This window comes from Psittacula echo, assembly GCF_963264785.1.
Source record: "Psittacula echo genome assembly, chromosome: 1".
NCBI lineage: Eukaryota > Metazoa > Chordata > Aves > Psittaciformes > Psittacidae > Psittacula > Psittacula echo.
The window spans coordinates 69,484,454-69,508,729 of NC_137735.1; positions in this window are offsets into that span (position 1 = coordinate 69,484,454).

Below are 24,276 nucleotides of genomic sequence, written 5' to 3' on the forward strand. Positions count from 1 at the left end.
AAACGAAAACATTAGCAGCATGCAAATTGGCAGAAATACCAGTGCAGCAGTTCAAACAGGTGTAGAGTGCAATTCAAAGTTCGCTACACAATATTCTACCCCAAACTTGCTTTGATAGCCAAAGAAATGGCAGATTGAACTTCTGCTTAGAGAGTTATCAGAGCTAAGGTGCTCTCTTTATTTTATCAATTTAGCTGCAAAATTATTATCCTAGACAAACCCAGATGGAGTTGTTATAGTTAGCACATTTTACATCCCAAGCATGATACTTCTGCAAGAAAGAGGGTTTTCAGCAACTGTAAGAAAGAGACTTTGTGAGGTTCATTAAGGCTTCCCAATACTGAGAATTAGAATGGAAATAAAGATTTGGAACTTGAAGGCATACCCCAAATCATTTAAATTTTGTCTCCCTCATATTTATTAATATGATGTTTTAAATTGCTATTTCCGGCACTGCAGAGAAGCCAGGAATATAGAACTAGAAAAGGATAAACCTTGAACATGTTCTTTTCAGTGACTTCAGTGAGTTATATCCTACCTGAGCTTTAGTGTCTGAATAAAAAAATAATTAAAAATCACAGCCCAAACTGAGACAAAAAAAATAAGTATAATTGTTGTATAACTGGAGACTTTACAAATTCCTGCATTCTACCTTAACTTTACCTCTTATGCACATCTTATGCAAGTCTTACGCAAATACCCTGTTTTACTGTACAGTGTAAAATAATTTCATAAAGGGAACAGTTCAAACTATATATTAGAAACTGTTTTCTCATGGTGAACTTTAAAATCCAGTTGTATTCTTAAACAATGCTGCAACTTCACTTACATACTACTTTCTATTCCTGTTTGATTCCCAGATCTGTTGTATCATATGTAAAATTGTATGCTTTTTAGAATATTTTGTGGAATGTTATAGGTCTTCAAAAGCAACTTCATTTGGTGCCATAAAGCTTTTCATCCATGTTTTGCCTTGATGGTGTCTTTCTTCATTATTCATAGAATCATTGAATGGTTTGGGTTGCAAGGGACATTAAAGATCATCTAGTTCTAACCCCCTGCCTTGGGCACAGACACCTTCCACTAAACCAGGCTGATCAAGTCCCCACCCAGCCCGGCCTATTAAGATCCTCTTTACACATATTTTGTCATTAAAATAAGTGTTAGAATTTTCCCAGTAATTTTTCATGAGGGGAGTTGTAGCCAATTAGTAGCACTGTGTGCTATGCTACCTATGTCGACAGCTGTAGCATATACCGACACTAATGCAGATGATCTGATCACCTCTTGTGCACTGTCAGCTTGAGTACAGTACCTCAACTGCACTTTGTTTTATAGAGATTCTTTCCTTTATATTCTCATTTTCAATGTGGAAAAGCTATATAATGAGATGAAAACAAGCATATATTCTAGCTGCTAAATACCTCAACCTGTGTTTGCTGTGTAACTTAGTTTTGCTTGGGTATCAGGCATTTGAACTAAATTAGAAAATTAGAAAGACATTAAAAGAACAGTTTGACCTAACAACGGAAGGAAACAATTGACGATAAACATCCTGACAAAACTTAAGAAAGCTAAACTGTTATTGCAGTGTAACACGGCTTTTTTGTCATTATTTTTAGCAGAAACTGTGACTTAGATATATGCTTCTGGCAAAATATGAGTTACAGAAGCATCTTGGGTCATCATGACAGGTGTTTGTTGTTCTGTTTTATAGTTCTATAGGAGAATCTGGATATTTTTTTTTTCCAAAGGGGAAACCACTAACTATGACATTGGACCCTTAACATTTGTAGATCTGTGCATCCTTCAGGGGCTGCGTGGGAAGGGAAATTGCATGCAAGATTTTCTTCATACAAGCTATAAAAACACTTTCTTCTATAAAAACATTTTATTTTTCAAGTTTTATCAGGCTTGACATTGTCTTTTTGGGCTACAACAGGAGAGAGAGAAATTTTTCTTATGTCAACTGAAGAAAAAATGTGTGATGACGTGGAGAAAGTCATCACCTTGGTGTTTTTGAAATGTTTCTACTTTCTGCTGTTCTGGCTTTGTCACCCTCCACCCACCCCCTCATCCCCTCTTTGTTTTGTCACATCTTAGGAGATTTGTGGAAGGGAAGTGTAAAGTGATTTTCTCAGTTTCCTAGGCTGAAGGCTGATTAGACACGTTGAGGTGCACTTTGGCTCTGTGATAGGGCTTGACAAAACTGGTAGATCTCTTGATCCCCTTAAGGGATGTTTCTAGTACCTAACTCTTAAATAAGAAAACATCTGCTGTTTTTCTCACTGTGTGACTTCCTTCTCTGATTCTACCTCCCAAAATTAAAGGTGCAGGACACAACTGAAAATATTTTTATTTCTGCCCTAGAAATAGTGTAATGCAATAATATAAAATTATTGTATATTATAATAATGTATATAGTGATATATAAATATATAATAATCTATATAATAATAATACAATAAGCCTTGGAAAAAAAAAAGAAAAATATTGCTTCTATACACAAGATAACCTGTTGCAGAGGTTTGTCAGAGGCAGATGGGTCAGAAAATCATCATAGAATTTCTAGCTTTTTTTCCTTTCCTTCTTTTTTTTTTTTAATTTTCTAACTTTTGGTCTGAGTATTCACAGAGCAAAGTAATGAAGCTGTTTATTCTTTGCGATATAAGAGCAATTTTAAGGTCTTGCATGGACATCTGCTACAAGCAAGAAAAACAAAAGTTCTTTGTAAATTATTGTTCTGAATAGTTATCATAGTTCAAGGCCAGATTGGATGGGGCCTTGAGCAACCTGGTCTAGTGGAAGGTTTCCCTGCCCATTGCAGGTGGTTGGAACTAGATGATCCTTAAGGTCCCTTCCAACCCAAACCATTCTATGATTCTGTGATCAGTCATAAATTGTGATCTTTAGCGGTCATACAATTACCTCTCACATCAATGCTAGTATGTTTAGAATAAAATCATGTTCACACCAAAGAAGCAAACAATCCTAAATCATCTAGGAGTAAGGCAATCACATCTAGATGACAAATGCAGATAAAAAAACCTTGTTAAAATCTTAATAATATGGGAAACTCAAGGATTTCTTTACTACGTACCCAAAACTGTGCTTCTAGTTAAAAAAAAAAAAAAAAAGAAAAAGAAAAAAAAAAAAAAAAGATTTATTACAGTCATTCAATTATTTACAAATGTAGTTCAGGTAGAACTAATTGGAAATTTTTACTATCAATTATATGACATATTATCTAACATTGTTTAACTTCTTCAGGATGTTTTTGGGCAAATATTGGACACCCAATAGACACCTACCTCCTGTGTTGTGCTTGGACCAACAAAGAGTGTCACAGGCTATATCATATCTTACACCTTGGCTGCTTCTCTATTCTGTAATGACTGATTGACAGAGAATATTGAACCATCATCTGGTGGGACACAAATCTCTCATTTCAGTGATGGCAAGGTGTGACGATTCCCATTACCATAACCAAGAGTTATGGCAAAAGGCAAAACATCTTTGCAATATTCTAACCTTCAGAAATCCAGGTTCCACAGAAGCTTATTAAACTACAAAGGTTTTCAGGAACTCTATGAAATGCTTTTATTTTATATTTTCACACAATGCAGTTAAAGAAATGACTGTCTGTTGCAGGAGAGGAAGAGTCAGAAAAAAAAGTACTGTAGGAACATGAGAGAGATATTTAAGGTGCGAAAAATAAAAAATCTACAAATTTTGAAGCATAACAGTAGAGTTCTGTAACATTTTGAAATTTGCTTCTTAGAAGATTTTGAAATTGATGTTTTCAATCAAAAATTCAGTGTTCATTTCTAGTGCTATCTTTTGTCCCATCAGGTTATTAAGGAGAAATTCATTGTGAATTGTTTGACAGGAAGGTTTCGAGTAGTCCATTTTCAAAGCACAAATTACCTATACCCATGTGTTCATGAGGTTTCAGGGCTTCTACACTCTCCTCATAAAGAAGCTTCTGAAATAAAAATTACTTTTTTCCAGTTAGTTGCATTCAAAACCTTGCTATCAGTTTTTATTAGAAACGCAAAATGAATTTTCAGCAGAGCTTTGACACTTGCATTGTTAATGTGTCTTCAGGCATGTAATTAGTAGAAGAGTTTAATCTTTTATATTCCATACCTTGATCAGAGTAAATAAGCTCAGAGAAGCTATAAAATATTGGCCAGCATCTTTGATAAATGAAAGTTGTAAGCAGCACTTGAAGATACTTTCATAAACTTGAATGCACATCGTTAGTTCTGCATATAATAGACAGCATGTTCACTTATTATTTTTATTAATGGTGTATTAACCAAGCCCATAGTGTTGGTTTTTTTTATTCCCTCTCCCTTTATTCATTTAGAACCTTGCGTTATTTTTCAATATTCATAGGAAAACTTGAAAACTGCTGTCTGTAGCAGCCTGATAAATGAGTGATTTATTCTAAAGCTGATTCCATGCTAAAATATTTAATTGATCATCAACAAAACATGTCTAGTAGGCTAACTGGTAAGATGAAGCTGTTTGCATTAATATTTTTGAACATGTAATAAAGATCGAAATTAGAGTGACATTAAAGTAAAATAAGAATTTGTCATTAAATTAGCAGAACAAAATATCAAGTTCAAAAAATTTGAACTTTGGGTTATAATAACTTATATTTAAAACTTTTATCTACTACCACGTTGAAAGGTTTGAATTTATTAATTCTCACTTTTTTTATACCTGCTGGATCAGACCAGTTGCTAATCAATGTTAGTGGGTGATATAATCAGCAGATTTCTTTTAATGAAATATCCAAAACTTTTCCTGATGTTTTGAGATATGAAACATTCAAAATGAAATGAAATTTGTGTTTTTCCACTGAAATTGAATAAATAAATCAGTTAACCACAAATAAAAATTTTTTGGCACCTCATACTTAATCCATGAAAAAGACCAAGAAACTTGAAAAGATGTGTTGATTTAAAGTCCTTCAACTCTTTTAAAAAGAAACTCACAGGGGAATGTGATTTCTTCTGATTACAACACTTATCTAAGGTGGGGTGATGGGGAAGCTCACACATTGTTTTGTCTGGATTATACAGCATTCTTTTGGTTTTTACAGGTTTTTGGTGCTCCATTTCTGTCCCCTGTCTCCTGCCCCCAAGGTACTCCTAGTGCACCCCTGGTGAGCAGCCTTTCAATTCATGCAGTTGGGGTGGATAGATCAAAATCACACATTTCAAGCTGGTTTGGTTTTGATATTCAGTCTAAGTAGCAGTGTTGTTTCATTGAACTTATTTCTTAGTTAGCTAGTTCCTCAATGCCTACATAGGTAGTATCTCCCAAGGATGACAAATTTAACTTGGAAACCCTGAAGCACCTTCTCCCACCATTGACTCAAACCTTGACGAAAAAGTCTGAGTGTTCATGAATACAATTGCAGTCAATCAAAAGAGTCTCCTGGGCAACTGCTGGCAGTTATTTTCCTATGTTGTCTTCCAGGTGGCTTCCTGCATACACCTTGTCTGGCATGCTAAACCTCAGAGAAGTTTGAAGCTCCCTGCATATAAAAGGTGAATTTATGGCTGCTCCTACAGGTATATTTGTCATTGCAGGTAAGTTTCATTTTGAGAGAAATGTTTGGCCCAGCCTTAAGAGAGAAAACAAGCTTAATCAGAAATTCTAATGACCATACACTGGTATTTTTCTCTTGTTCCATTTATTTCCATAGTAAAAATGTGTCTGAATTTTATAAAACTAAATTGATGCATTTGTGACCTCTGATTCTGATCAAGCTGCAGACAAATCGCCAGTGGAGAATTCTGTTGTGAAAATACCTATATTTAGTAGGCAGTGCTTGAAATGCAGGACCACATAATGAGAAAAAATATGTCCTGAAAGTAAACTTCATGCTAATTTCAGGAACAATGAAAATAATACAATTATTTTATTTATCCTTTATAGCAATCAATTGCTTCACAGTCTACAGAACACATTTTATATTTAAGGGAATGCCTATATATGATTCTATATGACCTTTGAGGAATGACAATTTATATATTTTAAATATTGCTTATATAAACAAACTTATATATAAAGGCATTTTAAAGAATTTCTAGTTTCATCTCTAAATTATGGAACTAGAAACAAACTTATGACTTCAATCTATCTTCCTCATCAAAACCCTAAATGCGTCACTGGCGTTTTACCTCAGACTGTTCTCTCAGTAAGGTAACAAGAAGCAATGATTTATCACCAAGAAAATAAAGCCTTTTGAAATTCCTTTTTCTTTTCTTTCTATAGGGCAGGTCACTGCCTCTGCATTTTGAGATGTCGTTATTGAGATTTCAGGATTGGGGGTAAAAGAAAATTTGACAGATATTGCTTAGAGGTTACATATTCTAAACACTTTTGCAAAATAAAATGGTAAAAATTTCTCCTGTCAAATATCAAAATAATTTAGACTAGCTATTCCGAAGAGCAGATGCACATTTAACTCAAAGTACTAAACGAAATAAATGATTTAATGTGATTTTAATTACTTTACCTGTCTCTAGACAATTTCTCTTTTTTTTCTCTTTCAAAGTCTTTGCTCTTTTTCTCATTAGATTTTCTTGTTCATAAACAAGTTATCTGTGAAAATCCAAAAAGTAGTCACTTTACCATCTTTATTCTAAATTATTCTGCCATGTGTAACTTTTGTTGATTTATTCACCAAAATAGAATTCATATTGTAGCTAATATATTTTGATCTGGGTTATCAAAAGAAATGTGCTGTAAAAAGAAATAACCTTTCTAAGCATTATTTTGATAATATTTAATTTGGAGATTGAGATGGAAATGTTACACTTATTGTTTTATTTTCCTTTTAATGATAATAAAATTCAGGTAGTCACAGTTTAATGTATGTCTTGGAAATAGGAGCAGGAAGCTACTGACTAGGAGCAAGTTAAAACTCAAGGAACATTTGAAATAAGAAATTTAGTTTGTCATTCTGTATTTTTTCTGCATGACAAAATCAAGATTATATTTTTGTTAAAATGTAGACCTTTACACATTACTTCATACCCTCTATATTTAATCAGTGTACCGAAAGATACAGGAGTCTGTCAGAAAAAGGTAAACATAGACTGATATGACTGAAGACTGTACCACAAAACATGTTTACCAAAGCTATTTAAAATAGCTTTTCTTAAAAAAACTCTGAGATAATATTTTATATTTTTAAATTTTAGGTTCCATTTACACATAATGTTCTGAGTCAATCAATTTGAAAATGTATTTGAAAGTGGAAAAAAAAAACAAACCATAAAACCCTACTTAAAAACTGCGTAACTTGCATTTTGCAAGGATTTTCTAACCTAAAAAAAAAAAAGAAAAAAAAAAAAAAAACCAAAAAAAACCCCAACTATTTTAGATAATAAATGTAGCCTGTAATTAAGTTATTGAAAAGCTTTAAATCTTATGGATATTGAATAAAGGCATAATGCAGACATACACATTTGTGATAGGAATACAAATCTCATTTTCCCCAAAGTTTATTACAATAAGCTAAATCATTGTTTGCTAAAAGTCATGCAAAGGATGAATCAACAATACATGAAAAGCCAGCAAGTTTTACCCTGAAAAAGAACTTCAGCTGCAGAGTAGCATTACCAGATCTATCATATCTCTGTAGCTGGAAGTCTATTCAGTGTGCCACAAGCTTCATTTGACTTGAGCAGTGGCAAGGCAAGTGAGACACTGTGTCAGCTACGAACTTGCTGATGCTTTTTTCCTCTCGTCTCTTCCAGGGCAGCAAGCTATTTCCATAGATGACCGGTGGTGCTGAGCATCACACCTAAAACTACAACTTGCCCAATGAAGATGGATCAGCTGTAGCCTCAGCAGGGAAGCAGTAGCTATGGGCTGTGATTTTGCAGTTAATTTAGAGAACAGCTAGATCAGGATACTTCCTGTGGAGAGAAGGCAACAGCTGATGGACTTTCCCCTCCACAGCAAAGAAGAAGTAATGATCCACCCAGGTAACACAGTGACAGCACCTGTGTGATTGACTTTGATCTTTCATGCAGACTCCCTTGAAGAGACATCAGGGTAGACTAATATTTCTGCTACAGCAAAGTCAGATTTCCAAATCACAAGTTATCTTTCATTAAAAAAGTACTATTCCTTGTTGCTAGTGCAGATGTACCTGTGAGCAACCACATAAGCACTTATGTTTCCAGTCTGAATACAGCAGACGAGTCTTTTGTGTTTTGTACATAGTATTGATATGATGGGGTTTTGTGCGAAAAGCTAAGTTCATTAAGGCTAGCTGGGAAGGTCTGAAAGAAGGCTGGTCTGAAGAAGGCTGGTGTGTGGCTTGTGGTACATCTTAGCTATGAGAATGGCAAAATTCTTGCCTGTAGTGGAGCAGGGATGTCAAGGGCATGGATGCCATAATGTTAAGGAAGTGCTAACAGCATAACTCTGAATTAGAGATGTGTAGATTTGCTTAAAATTTCTCTAAGGAAGAAAACAGTACTTAGAACTACACATGGCTTATTTCCATGCTTTTGTGTCAATAATGGAATCCTCCTAGGATAGGAAATTGAACATTACAGCTGTTTATGTAAATTACTTAGTGCAGGCTTTTGTGGTTTTGGTTTGTTGTTTTGGGGTTTTTTTTCAATCAACATTTTTAGAAAAAACATACTATGGACTTAATAGACAGCTGTTGAAGAAAATGTGAATGTGACAAAATAGTCTGTATTCTATATAAATTATTCTACTCCTTAGAGACTGGAGGGTTTTTCCTGATTTCTTTTTTTTTCTTTCTTCCTTTTTTTCTTTTTCATGTGTGGTTATGGGTTTGTTGGATTTTTTTTAATCTTTTAATCTCACAGAATTTACTGCTTGAACTGGTGATACAGAGTGTTAAAACGTCACTTCATTGTTTAGATAAAAGTTAACAGATCCTACATGTTGAAGCAATATGAAATTAAATATAACAAAAGTCGGGTATTTATTATTTGTGTACTATAGCACAAGTGCTGGTAACTGTGATGGAAGATGACAGCAAAACAAACAAAACCTTACAATATTTCTATGTTTCCTCAAACCAAAACAACAGTAATTAATGTTGGATAAAACACTTTTGGCTGTAAGCTGTTGGATATTACTCACAGAATACATTATCCTCCCAAAGTAGCTGTTATTCATTAAATAAATTATTCAGGAATAGTCTTTTGCAGTATTCGACCACCTCTCTACCTGGTTGAATGCCAACTCATTGAACAAATTCTTCAAAAGATAAGAGCTTGATTCATGCATAATGTATTTGAAAAGCTTCTTCTCTAGTTCTTACCAGCTCTGCTTAGACTAAGTAATATCCTGTGAATTTATTAATAATTTTTCATTTGGTTGGCAAAAATGAATGAAGGCAGCAATAAAGGAAAGGGTCTGACTTCTGAGGTTAGTGGGAGTTTTGCCACTGACTTTAAGTGGGCCCAGGGTTTCACCCACAATGTTTAAATGATGACTTTGAAATGTGATGTGCATTTGTCTAAACTTTAAAGAACTGAATATATTTCAATATCCTACAGTTATGAAAATGTGCAGTAACATTTTGGTATAAACTTGCTGCAGATGATTGGTGTAGGAAGAGGATCATTATCTACCATGAACAGAACTGTGTGTGTTAAGGAGTTACCTCTCTTAAGAGTCATTGTTTGAGCTTATCTCAATCTGTAAATCACAGAAAGCATGGAAATTGCAGTGTGAATACAACAGTGATTTTGAATTTTTTTTGGTGATAAATATATGAAGAAAAAGCCCTGTAAATTCATACTGTGTCCCTGACTCATAAGAAGCTAGAGTCAGAGGTGATATACAATAAGAAAATTTCCAGAAGCCTATTTGCTGAGCATTCCTTGCATGCTGGAGACAAAGTGACTATGATAAAAGACCCATGCTGTTGATTGTATTAGACAAGACAGGACAAAATAGCACAAGATGCATTAATGTTGAAGTTAGATTTAAATCTAGGTATAAACGACTTCAGGCAGTGTGCATAAAGCAAGAGAGAGCTCAAATATAAAGCACCATGCATTTATCCAAGACTAGGAATTCATCTTCCCAGGTTGTAAATGTTTTAAGATGAATTTTGCAACAGCAGCATCCTAATTTGACTTGGAAGTCCACAGATTCCCTTACCTCTGTCCATGGACTGCTTTACTGCTTGTAGGTCCCGCACTGTATATGGAACTCATGTTCAGTTATTTCTTTACAACCTTTCAGCTGTTTCTCTGGCATTATTTTCCAAAATACAGTCATCTTGTCTGCATGACCTTCAACTTCTGCTTATTGTCTTGTTTAGATAAGATCAGCTTATTAAATCTAATATTGGCCTATTCTTACATTTGTGTAATTCTGGTAATTGTTTGGGGGTTTTCGTTTTGTTGAGGTTGGTTTTGGGTTTTTGTTTTGTTGAGGTTGGTTCTGGGTTTTTGTTTTTTTGTGGTTTTTTTTTTTCCATTAACTTTCTAAATGCATTACAAAAATTTTTAATACCTTTAAACTTTGGAAACTTGCTTACAAAATCCCCACTTGAAATGCTTAGATGGTAAGTATATAAGGACTTGCAAAAAAGAAGAGTTTGATATTGGTTCTTGTGCTGCTCTGATTTCCAGTATGTTGGTTTTACTGAATGTAACAGCTGAAAGGAGATTTAATCCCTTTTGTACAGACCTTTGCTAATATATCAGTGTATTGACTGAGTTTCAGGGCTGCTGAATGATTTTATGGCACTAGGAGTATCATCCTATTATTCAATAACACAATCAACCTACTCAGGAACTTAAGATATTCACACCTGCTTTTTTTAAATTTATTTTTAAATGAACTTTATGTTGACTTCATTTAGCAGGATTTTTTAACGACTGCAAGCATTTACCTACCTGAACTAAGGAGGTGTTTGATGATGGCTAATGAGATAGGTTTTTCCTTTATTTTAACAGAATAAAACAGTGTATTCACAGAAGAATTAACATAACAGAATAAGGCATTTTCTCTAGAAGAGCTAAGACCCTGTGAAAATTAGTAACACATTGCAGATTGGGGGTAAAGAAGGTGCACTTGCATCAACAGCACACAGGTGTAATATTCTTCCTGTTCCCTGCTTCTTCCCATTTTGCTGTTATGTCCCACGATTTCAAGGGACAAAGAATTCAACCAACAAGAAAAAAAGCAATATTAAAGGTGTGAAAATATTTGAACATAACTAACAACAGCTAACACCATCAGCTTTTTCTTCTAGCTCTTCTTTGAAATATGAGATGGAAATAGCACAATATTGGGGGGTGAGGGAAAGAACACAATAAATTCTTTGGAACTGATTTTTACCTAGTAATTGAAATATGTGAGCTCACAGCACTCATATATTAAAAACTTATGTATTTGAAGGCAATTTGAGTGGAATATTTACGTTATACCTATTTAAGACTAGTTTCTTGTATGGAATTTCCTGACTCCAGATCTTGGCATTTTGCTTTTCATCACATAGTTCTCAGAGTTCCACTACTGCATACAGATGGCAAAGCAGAGGTTTGGTTGTCAGGTTTGGTTTCTTATGCTATGTTGTTCCAGTCAAAACATAAGATAAAAGGGGTTTTGAGAACTTAAAGGCTTGGAAGTTTCACTTTGATATCAGCACGTGCCCTATATCATTACACATAATTTGGAAGTTTTCATTAGAAAGAACAGCAACCAGATAATTTTTACATTCTGAATAGAGTGATTACAATGCTGGTTATGGGGTTTGGAAGTGAATATGCCATTCTTTATTCTTACCAATTTTGAAAAGTTTTGTATCTGTATTTTTCTATTGCTTGGAACTTTGGTTATAGTTAAAATAATTACAGTGGTTCTGCATCAGAATAACTGGAATGCTATGAGTGATGAACATGGTCTCAGAATAAGTCTGAGAAGTTTATTTTCCATTTTCTCTTCTTCATTAGAAGAATTCAATTGCCTAAATATGAAAGATGGTTCAGCAAAACAAGTGATGTTAAAATCCAGTTTTACTTGCTAGTCTTTGCTAAAACTGATTGAAACTGCTTTGAAACCACCGTTTGAAAAATTCTGTAATGACAAGGAATGAGAAAATGGTGATTACCAGTTTAAATGAATTTATCAAAAGCTATCATCTGAGGGTCACTGAAGTTCAAGCTAAGTAAGGTGAAATGTTTCTGTATTGTACCAAGCATTGAAAATACTGAAGACTTGCAGGTCTTAGGTACCAACACAGAGCAGTTGTATATCCTGGGTGTGGTAAGTGAAGACTGAGAAACAGAAATAAATAAGAGCAGTACAAGTCTGTAACAAGATATTTGGCTTATAGCAGAGGTATGTCTATTCCTTGATCTCATGTCTATAAAAAGCAATTTGAGTAAGTGTGAGTCATTTTAGCTATAAAGGTAAATACCACAAGTGTTCACCTGTGGATAAATTGAAATCTCATCAGGATGGAATATTATGTTAGCTCATGAGTTCCCATATGATTACTGAAGTTCACTAAAAGGTGTATCTGTTTTCACCTCAGCAAGAAGCATTCAGAAATATTTCCAGGATGTTAATTTTCTCTTTCAGAAATTCAAGATGTAGTGAAAGATGATCCAATTGACATCATCAGAAGGGAAGTATTAAATTGAGAATTTGGTAAGTTTCAAACAAACAAAAGCATAAACATAGTAACTTTTCATCATGGTTCAGAGAGTAATTTTAAAATAAAAAGCTAACAAAACATTCTTAACTGCTGTAGTGATTGGTGCCAAACATCAAACTTACTGCATTTTATACCACCATATCATTAAGCAGTTAATTTTGTCATGATGAAACTACTTAAGAGGTAAGATCAATCTAGTTCCAAACACCACAGCAAAATAATAGCATGCTGGCAAAGAATATAGAAACAATTAATTTTAAGGTTATTCGTGTCTGGATCAGCATCAATAGAAAGCAGTCTTTCTCACTATTAACTGAGAAATTATTTGGGTGCAAAGTAGAGGTGCTTGAAGGGAGAAGGAATATAAGGCAATACTGAGTCAATACTAGTAGATCATGAATGTGATCTTGGATACCTGCTGTAATGGCTGTTAAACGAGTCAGAAGTTCTCTGCAAATCTACTGCTGTTCTGCCTATTTGTGCACTTGCCAGAAATCCCTATTCAAATGCACATGGTGTCTGAAGAGCGTGATAAGGTCAGGCAGCAAAATCGCTCCAAATTCTACTGAAACCTGATCTGCTGAGGAGAAGGAGATATCACAGAGCTGATATCCCCTCTGAAAATGAGGCTGGCTAGATTCAGTTCTTAATAAAGATGGATGCAAATGAAAATTCCAGATTTGCCTCAGAGTTCAGAGCTCCATGTAGGACACTCTAGTTTACATAAAGGCTTTTGTTGCTGGTCATTATAAAAGCATTAATTTTGAAATTATCTTTAATATTTTGCCTTATTCTGCATTCCTTTTTTTTTTTTTATTCAGATACTGAGTTGGAAGATTTTACATCATTGCCTTCCATGCTGCAATAGATTTCACTAAAGAAGAAAGAAAGAAACGTGTTAAGCTTCTAGCTCTAATCCTGCTGTCTTAATGAGGTAGACATATCATCCTCAGCACAACTGTTCAAAAATGAAATCCAAACAAAAAATCTAGAGATCCACCACATTTCCAAGGCTGATAGAGATCATTAGAAGCACCTGAAATCAACCGAATGCTTCAAGGAGAAATATTGAGTAGTAATAGTCAGAATTTAAATCTGTCTAGACACAAGCTGAATGCCTGTTTTATAAAAAGTCATTGTAACTTTTGCTAGAATTTATTTTTCTAGTTTGGGATGTTTACCTCATTGACTAGTATATTCCACTGACTTATGTTTCATTTGTCAGGTGAGATCATCTGCAGTAATAACATGAAAAGCAATAGATGTGTGTAGACAAACTATTAATATTTCCTGTATTATTGAATGCTTTCTATGTATTGTAAAGATTAAAAGACAAGTGGCAAATTAAAGGAGAATACATAGTAGTTCCCATAAAAATTGCATTCTGATGGCTTGTCATATCACCAGCAGTGAGATAAAGATAAATTATGTCAGTATAAATAAAATAAATATTCAACAGATAAAAAGCCTTCTACATCTGAGCTACTGGTGATGCTCCCAGGAGTATTCTCTCTAGTTTGCTCAGTTTTGCTGCCATGCAGAGGAGGCATTTTCCCTGAAACACAATTGCAGTCTTGTCTACATGATTCTGTGTAATAACATCAAAGAATGAAAGACGAAATTGTCACTTTGTTTTGCATTTTTTTACAAATACTTTGTACTTTGTAACAGTTTAGTGTTCAAAATCTGAATTAGTTGCATATATTTTTATTATGGAACACCACAGTAAAATTCATAAATGACTATTTCTTTGTAAAATATGCAATGAGAGATTTCATTAAAAAAAAAAATCAAAATCACTTTATTTCAGGTAGAAATGGAACTCTTGAAAGGTTGCCATATCAAATGGAATTTTCATAGGGCAGGAAGTTAAGCTTTTACATAATTCTTCGTGAGATTATAGTTCACAGATACTGCTGGAGAAATTACTTTTGTACTATAGTCCAATTTTAATATGGTATTTTGACTAAGGGAAAGAGACTTTCTTTGAAAAGGCATAGTGAAAAGTGAGAAGATATAGAAGCTTATCTCTTTTACATCCATAATAAGTACATTATTTATTTGCCCTGAAGAGGTTCTGATTTAAAGGCATAAGATGAAAAAAGTATAAGCGAACTGCATATGTTCATGCAGCCTGTCAATGCCAGAGCTGCAAAGAGAACTCACTGTCCATTAGCCCACATAGCTTTGGAAAAGTTTGTGTGCAACGCATAAAAGGACAAAGGATTATGAGAGATCATTACTGTATAGTTGATTTTAAGGTGTTGTATTATTTTTTATAATAAATGTAAGCCATCCTCTGTATCTGTAACACATAGGATTTAACTTCCCACTTTTACGCCTCAGCATACGAAAGAAAGAGGCTGCAAGATGAACCGAACTTGTCATAAGTCATTAAGGAAGTTATGGACCTCCCCCCAGAGAATGGCAGCCTATCTAAATCTAGGATAAAAAAAAAATACATTAAAAAAAATTTTAGATTATTTAGAAAAAAAAAAAAAAGAGATACTGTGCTACTATTACTTGAGTAGCCACTGATGAAGCTGTATCCATAGATAACTTCTATTTCAGTAACAAAAGTCACTACATGTCTCTAGTTCCATTTTGTTATCTGCTACTCAGGAGTTTTAGAAAAGTTCTGCGGGTCAGTGATTATCTCGTGTCTGTCTCAAATTTTTTTCAAGTCTGATCAGGTTCTATAATGAAATGTTTTTTAATCTACCTCATGTATATCATGAAACAAATGTCCTCTGAGAACAATTAATGAATTGGTTTTTACACAAAAAAAGCAGTTACAACTTTTCTTAAATATGAGTGAAAGTTAAAGTGATGCCTTTTCTTATTTCTTGAAAATTAAAAAAAAAAACAACAAACCTACAATAGCTTAGTTGTCCCAGCACTTAGTTAATGGAAATGTAGGTACATCGAATTTAATGTGCCTCCTCATGCTGTTCTCCATCTGAGACAACATAAAACTGTATCTTGCATTTCTCTGGAGATGGCCTCAGACTCACAGTGGTCTACAAAGGAGATGCTTCTCATCCACAGGACCCGGTAGAGATTACTTTCTGAACTGGATAGAAAACCCTGAGTTCAGGCCTTGTTGGAAGTGAAGACGAACAGTCTGGGGGTGAGCTCTGAGGCCTTAGTGCTTAAAAAGCCCTGGGGCAGTGAGCTGGGCTGTTGAAGGACAGGGAAGGCTGAAGAGCAAGCCTTGGGAGGATGGGCCCGGATGTAATTGTGGCGGGAATCTCAGATGGGGGCTAGAGGATGTGGGGGTTGTGAGAGGGTCTGCAACATTGTGATTGGTCTATTTACCTGAAGGGTTTCACAGGGGCCAATGAGATTGAACGTGGTATGTATATGCAGGTTGGAAAGTACCGAACAAGGGGATAAAAAAGGCAATAAACAATAAACAACAAACAACAATAAATAACAATAAAAGAGGATTTGAGTCTGCATTAACTTGAGTCCGTGTTGTGAAATGCCACAAGGCCTAGGTTCATTAAGTGGCTTAAACTACTTGCATTCCTAGTCCATATTTTGTAAGTCCTGTTGCCACTCTATGACAACATGGTGGTCCTTTAAAACTTGGGCTCGGGGAATGCATTTGCAGGAAGCAAACCCCATGGTGCAGGGTTTCTTGCTGTGGAAACATGCTTCCTGTTGCTTTCTGGTAAACAAGATGGGCACAAAAGTAGGACCCTTGCAGCATGAGGAGATGAACTCCTAGTTCCCATTGCTATTGAAGAATAACATCCTATACTGCCCCATCAGCCAAGTAGTGGCCTGCTCTGTGGAAAAGCAGCTGAAACAGAAAGCACTGTGGGGCCACGCTGTCTGCTGGGTCTGAGAGGGGAATGTTGTGAGATTAAGTTTTAGTGACAGTACTTGGTGTCCCCATTCTTCTGTGACAATAAGTGACTCTTCACTCATCTCAGCTTCTGTCATTGTCAGCCTCTGCAATACAGCTGTTACTAATTCTTGTTGCTCAGTGGAAAATCAGTGCAAGTCCTTTCGGTGTAAGGAAGAGAGAAATCAAAATAGACATCTGTCTTTGCCCTGGGAAACCTCTGCCCTTCTTTCCCCCTTTCTGCCCTCCCCAGCCCCCCTCCCCTTTTTTTTTTTTTTTTCCCATTAAGAAAACTTCCACCAATCTCAACATATTGTAGGTTTTGCCTCCAGGTTGTGGAAAAGTTCTTTAAGAGTGTCTAGTGACTGTGGCTTGCAATGTGTCCTGTCAGGCTGTCTCTCTCTAGTTCAGGTTTTCAGCTGGCTAGGAGTTCCCATAGAAATTAAAGTAGAAGTTCTTAAAACTTAGCCCTGTAGCTTAATTCAGCATTCAGCTAAACCTGTATGATTTCAAAGACAGTCATGTGCCATTGTGCACTTGTGATTTCACAGCTTTGGAGAAAAGGGCAGGTCTTCTACTTAGCTGCAGTTTGTTATTGTGGTATACAGCTTCAAAACTGTTAATCTTGCATTGTTGTGCTAAAATAATCTGCCAGTCTGGAGCATCCAACACCAGTCATCTGGGGATGCTCATGTTTCTTCAGGATTCTCTGCACACCAGAACTTTATATTCATGTGTGCTCCCTCATATGTTGATGAATAACGTGACTTTCTTGATAGCCTGTGTAATTACCAAACATGTTGTTTCAAAACAAGAGAAGATCGCTGTATTTTACAGTTGGACAATGTGATCTAACTCAGCAATGCAGTGGCATGTAAACCATCTGCCAGGTCATGTACCTTCACAATGTCTTTTAGAAGCTGAGCGATAAAGCTCAGACTAGCCAAGTGTGGGTCACGTCTAAGGTATTTTAAGAGTGGAACCAAACAAAGAGGCTGTTCCTTCTGTCTTCCTGCTCCATCCATATGCACACAAATTTGCAATGAGCCTTACCCAAAAATGACAATCAGGCCATATGAATTCCACCCTGGCCTGCATCAGTTATTTTCAGATTACAATTTCTTTCAGAATTTCTTCTTTCACTGTGTACTCTTCACATCTATTCCTCCTCTTGGCACTTTCCACTTTGTGTCTAAATTCTGGACACAAGAACACATCTGAATTTTGTGTACTCTGCGCTTGTATCCCAGTGTCACACTGGACTGAGAAAAATGGATTGAAAAGTAAAAAAATGCAGGCTGGAAATGGTAATAGTCTATCCTGGACCCTTATTTGAATGATTGGGAGTACAGGAAATAAGTGCTTCTTATTATGCAAATGCTGTTCATTCTTAGCATAACCTTTGCCTCCGCATGAATGAATGAAACCCCATAAAACACATTTTAAAATGAATGATAATACATTCTTTGTGTGTGTTGGATTACGGAGGTATATTATATTTCAAAAATAGTATGTAGTTATTAAAAAAGATTAATTGAAAACAAAGGTTTTGTAAACCAAATACTGACTATAGAATCAAGCAGGGTATCTGAAACATAAGTGGGTTTCCTGGCACGTAACATAACTTTCTCCAAAAATGCATACCCAAAATTATGGAAAATAACTCTCCAAGGTTGCACAATGACAGCTTTGCATGTCCTCTCTCTATTAAAAAATTGAAAAGAACATTGCAAAGATTTTTTCAAAAGCAGCTTCATGCGCTAGAAGAAGCCTGCCTACCTTGATACTCAGCTGCAAGTGGTAATCTGGTCAGCAATACAAAAAAACCTGCTTGTCTATAAGGCACATAGAGCTTTTTATCTTTTTTTCTTCCTCTCCTCCTCTTTTTTAATACATTCATTTTTAAAGGTCAAAGCTGGGCTCAGCCTACCAGTGTTCTCTTATCAAAATAAATTCCCAGAGTCATGGTGTATGTTTTCAGACTAAACCGTTGAAATGATAAAAAATGTCAGTTGTCATCAACAATCAGATGCTCTGTACAAAGAGACAGGAGAAGAAAGGTCTGCAGCTCGACACATATCGTGTATAGCAGATTTCTGAGTGGGCTTCAGTGTGCACATCTCTTTCAAAGCCTGGGAGTTCTGCACTGAGCCAAATCTAAAGAGGTGAATAAGCTACTACTTTTGCAGTGCATCAGAGCATATCCAGAAAAAGGAAAAATGGTTTATATAAAATAACTTTCCTACTTTAATGCATTCATTAGGTAAAATGGAAATTTTCAGAGAAAATATAATAAATTTCTTTTTCTGTATTAGGCAAATAGATTTTGTTTGGATACTCACACAAAAGGCTTTTGCAAATATAAGTTTGCAACAAATAGGAATACTGTAAATCAAAAAGTGAAAATGGAAAATGCAAATACTTCCTAACTGGATCACAGTAGATGTACCTGGGCCATTCCTCCTTTCTCATCTCAACTATAGCATCACATTTTTCTGTTTGCTTTCCAATTTTGCTTTAACTGCAACAAAGTTATGTGCAAAGAGAGAATGAGCTATAGGATAGAACAAATATCATTAGTTCAGTTCATGTCTTGACATTGTTGGCGCTTCTGGACACAACCTTCTAAACAACTACTCAAGTATTGATTCAGTTACAAGGCCTAGCTGACACACCTTAAAAATCTTGGGCACAGATCCATAAAGGGATTTAGTGACTCATGATATCCTTTCTGGGCTCCTGCAGCAGAACCAATTCCATTGTGCACACCCTGTGTGAAGCATATGGAGTTTGGCACACCAGGGTGTGATGCACAACAACTCACAACATTTACATAAAGCAGGCACTGGTTAAAATAACCATGCATAGTCTTCAGAGCAGAAACCAAAACACAGCCTAGCTGCTGGAAGAGTACTTTAAGTGTAAGGCCACTAAGTCCTGCTTTTCCAGTGTATTAAAAGTGAAGGATAAATGAGAGACTGAGACATCCCCTTATACTACAACAGGCTGACTAGCTTCTTGTCTAGTTAGTGTGATGAAGATATGAGAGAGCTCTGAGTATGGAAAATTTTGCTACTCCATGCTTAAGCAAATGCAGAGCAGGGTTTAACATATCTAATGTTGGATTTGATACTTGAAGCCCTTGACAGTTGACTCTATTGCTAGTAATTAAATTTGCATTGCTTTTTCTTTTTTTTTTTTTCTTTTTTAGGTCTTTTGTATTATATTTTCCATTAATATCAGAGACATTTATGCTATCTGCAATGCATATTCACCATGAAAGAAAGTCTCTCCTCTGAAGAATTTAGTGCTGGACATCCTTAACTCTAAGTTATGAACCATCTGCTAGAATTATTATTCCCTGTTCTCTCAGTCTCTGAGTAATCTGATCCTTTTCATAAAGAAAAGTATTATAAGTATTCTTGTCATATAGATGTGAGGAACAGAGAAAATAAATATTCTCCCTAACATTCCATGTGGGATTTTGGGCTGGGAGAGAGTCAGGTACTTGATTCATAACTTTCACCCATTCTAGAGATTTCATCCTTATGCTAACTTTGTAATATCAGTTGCTTATGCATGGCAGAGTAGCTTTCTGGTTACACCTACAAGTTGTCTTAATGGAACAAGCTGCCTGTTTGATGCAGTCAAGTGTTCAAAGTTCCAGTTCAGAGCTCCAGTACTCACCTTGAGAAGACGTTCAAAATCCACAAGTTTATTCTACTATTTTTTTTCAAAAATGACATACAAATACTTGCAAATACTTCTAAAAAAAAAAAAAAAAAAAATCTGATCTTTCCATTTAGCAATCACTGGGAAATAGTTGGTGCTAATGATTGCAATTGAAATTGTCTATATTTTTAACATTAAAAAAAAAAATCACAATTCTTATCTAAAACTCTGCATTGCTCTAAACAGTTGTAAGTCATCATCTTAATATTTAGTTTTAGAAAAATACTAGACATTTTGAAATTTACAGAAATACGGAAATTGATACAGACTATGCTAGGTTTTGAAATGCTCTTATAGAAATATTTTCCTCACTGAATGCTGAACATAAATGCTATAAATACCATATTATAAAAGCAATAACATTAAAATAAATACCTTGCATAATAAAGAGTATCTCAAATATAAAAGCAGCTTGTCAAGAATTATAAATAGCTTATAGGAGATATAAAAACAGATGATGTGGTAAAGTACAAAAGAGAAATATCACTGTAATAAGTGTATCTGTATTTTTAATAGGAGAACGAGTAATGGGGAGATATTCAACAAAAATAGAATATGTAGAGGAGCAAGTGATACAAGAGATAATTTAGAAGCAGAGATCAAAAAGTATCAGACTCAGCAGATGAGAGAAAATGACTGGGTGTAAATGAGTATTCTATAATTGTTATGTATTTGAAAATATTTGGAGTGCTGATTGAAAACTTTATGTAACTTCCCATAATGCTGAAGCATATGGCAGTAGTTCTTGCTTCACAATACGAATCCCCAGATAGTAGAGGCTGAGCTTATTAGAACAAACTACAGTATGTTCTGTATTACCATATCTGAACCACCTAAGGACTCTGGCTTAGAATGTTGAAGGATATCTGTGAGGGAAGTTCAATATCTGCAAATGTCACTATCAAGAACAGTCCTGTGACCCTTTCTCATATTCACCTTTTTGTACTTTGTATCCATTTCCACGAAAAGTTAGTTTACACTCCCAATAAACTTTATATATTGTGTGATTAAGTGAGCTATTTTTTTTAGCTTATATGTAAACAAAGGTGGCTTTTTTAATACCCGTATTTCATAGAGGTCTGATGGCCAGTTTGTGCATTTTTTAAGCAAACTTTAAACTGAGACTAATGAGAATTTTGCATGTAAAAATGCATAATAGCATCTAAAGGTGTATCGAGTTGTCTGAGAGTGGCCATGGTCATGCTAGCAATATGCTAGTGAGACAGTACTGGCAAAAGGCCTGCTTGTTAACTTGACTCTCAGTCCATGCAAAGAAATAATTTATCAAGGGCAGGTAAAAGTCGTGCATCATGAAGTTATTCTGGAACTCAGAAACATATTCAGCCTGGTCCTCTTCAGTGTGGAGCAATAGGCCCCTGGAAAATAGTTTTATCTCTTGTTTATGAACCCTAGACATGCCAGATTTTTTTTTTTAATGCTTCTCAGTGCCATGAAAATTTATTTAAAGACTCACAAGATCAAAAGGATTATTTAAGCTGATTTAGACAACAATGTAAAGGTAACTGTTAACTCAGTTTAAGAGCCAGGTAGACAAAAGTGTGTCCATTCCGGTAAGTAGTCTAGAAACTACTAACTTGCACTGACATGCAACCTACTTCTTGCATTACTAACACTGCTTAAGATCTGATTTTGTCAGGTCCAGAAGACCCTGGTTTTCAAAATCCTAAATTATCTCGCACATCCCAAAAGGGATAGACTCAACCACATAGGGAGAATAGCACATTCTTTCATTCACAGAATGTGAGAGGTTTTAAATATATTTTGATGCTGTCTTTTTTATAAATGTGACTTTCCTCTGAATAACAATTAAAGTTTTGAATTTGGTTGTCAACATTCATTTGAATTATGTACTCAGGGGGTTAATTGGCAGATTTGTATTGTCTTTGCATTTCTAACAGTTACTTCTAAATAGCTTAGTTTCACTAGTTTCATTTAAGCTATTTATGCTAATAGATTTGCACTAGAAATCAGCTTTATTACCCATTTCTAAGTTTATTCATATTAATGTTGCTGATGATATTTAGGAATGCTGAGAAATCACTGTCCCTAGTGTCCTGCTCTCCCTTTCCATTTTTCCTGAAGATATTAAAAAACTGCTGACTGGACATTTGCTCATATTTTCTGGGAGAAAAGATTCTTGTAGATGTAAGACTATTATTTTTTTCATTACCTCTTGTTTGTACCTTGTACTCTCATATTGAAATTATCTGTATTCCTACTTATCGGATTTTATTTGAATGGCTCCTACCTTTATTAGAAATATGTCATCATGTTAGGTGACAACAGAGAAAAAATCAAATTATTTAACTGAATCATGCTTAGTCGAGATAGAATGTGGACAGAAAAGGCTTTTCTGAACAGTTATTGATTAGACAGTAACAGCATTGGCTGAAAGCTGTCTCAGACATTCTACTTTAGGTTGTAATTACCATCTTATTTACAATCATTACTTGACATTTGAACACTCTTGTGTCTGTCATCATAATAGAATATAAGAAGCAACTGCAATGAAAGCAAATGCGTTGTGCAAGATAATAGTCCCCCTGCTCTTCCTGACTTTTAGGCAATTTGGTAAATTATATAGGTAATGGTATTTTATTTCTATATATATAAGGAAGTTTAATAGATTTCTATTGGAGCTATGTGAATCTTATTGTCTAACACACTTTTAATTGCATATGTTGTATTCTCTAATGTTTAAGGGTTTGAAAACAAATGTCATAGTATAAACTATGTTTATTATTTCTGTTCTTATTTCTTTCATATAAGCATGACATTTAAAATGCAATTTTACTTAGTGATAGAAAACAAAATAAATGAAAAATTTGAGTTCAGGAGAGAAGCATCTTACTTTGCAGAATGTAGTATGGATACAGAAGGGTGAAGAAGGGTGACATTCTAAAAAGAAGTGTATGAAGAATAAAAAGCCAGTAGCCCGCTGATTAGGGCACAAGGCTACAGGACCAATTGGGAATCCTATTACTTTTCTGTCTATCACTTTCTTTGTGCAAAAAAAAAAAAAAAAGACCCAAACTCATTTTGATGTACTTATGATACGTGAAAGCAAATACTCAAAATCTGTAATGGCGTGAAAGATTTGTTACCTTTCTAGCCCTAGGTATCTGTATGAAACTGTATAAAATTTGTATAAAGCTCTTGTATACTTAATTCTTTGAATACAAAATAAATTGTTATGTTTAAGAATTTGAGTCTTAAATATTCATTGAATCCAGAAAGGGATTGCAAGTTTCCTTCCTCTGTGTCAAGGGTCTTAACTTTGCAGTCCATCTCATCCTAAAAAAACTAGCAAGGATAACTCAAAAAAATTTGAAAAAATGTAGATATAATTCCTTCAGGTAGAAGACAGGCTTTGATCTCTTTCTCTTGTGTCCTGTGAGGAATAAACAACTGGGAAAAAAAGTCTTATTGAAAAGTGCAACAACTGTCTTTGCTATCTTTGGGGTTTTAAAAAGCACTATATATTTCTAGTATAATCATAGTAGTATCAAAACAATCTATGCAACAAATATATTTCTTCACAGTCTACTCGGACAAACAGCAGATTTAGTGTCATATTGCATTAACAATACTAAACTGTTGGTTCTATCATAATTATAGAATAATCCTATTAATATACTTATCCTGTTCCTTATTGTATTCATATAAGTTCAATAAAACTTTATATAGAATGACATGTGAATGAAGTGACATAACGCAAATGAGATGTCACCCTTTGTGGCTCCACAGCATAAATGTTCCCAGTTTGGGGGCCAGTGGAGGAAGGGAGAGAATTGCCAGGGATATCTGGTTCACTCAGTCATTTTACAAAACACTAGCTAAAGAAAGTATATTGAAAACCTAATGAATTCTCAATTCAGTGGAATGATACTGTAGCCTTGAATTATGGATTAATAGAGTTATAGGGAATGATGATTTTTAATAAGAACTTTTAGAATGTGATTATAAACCCTTT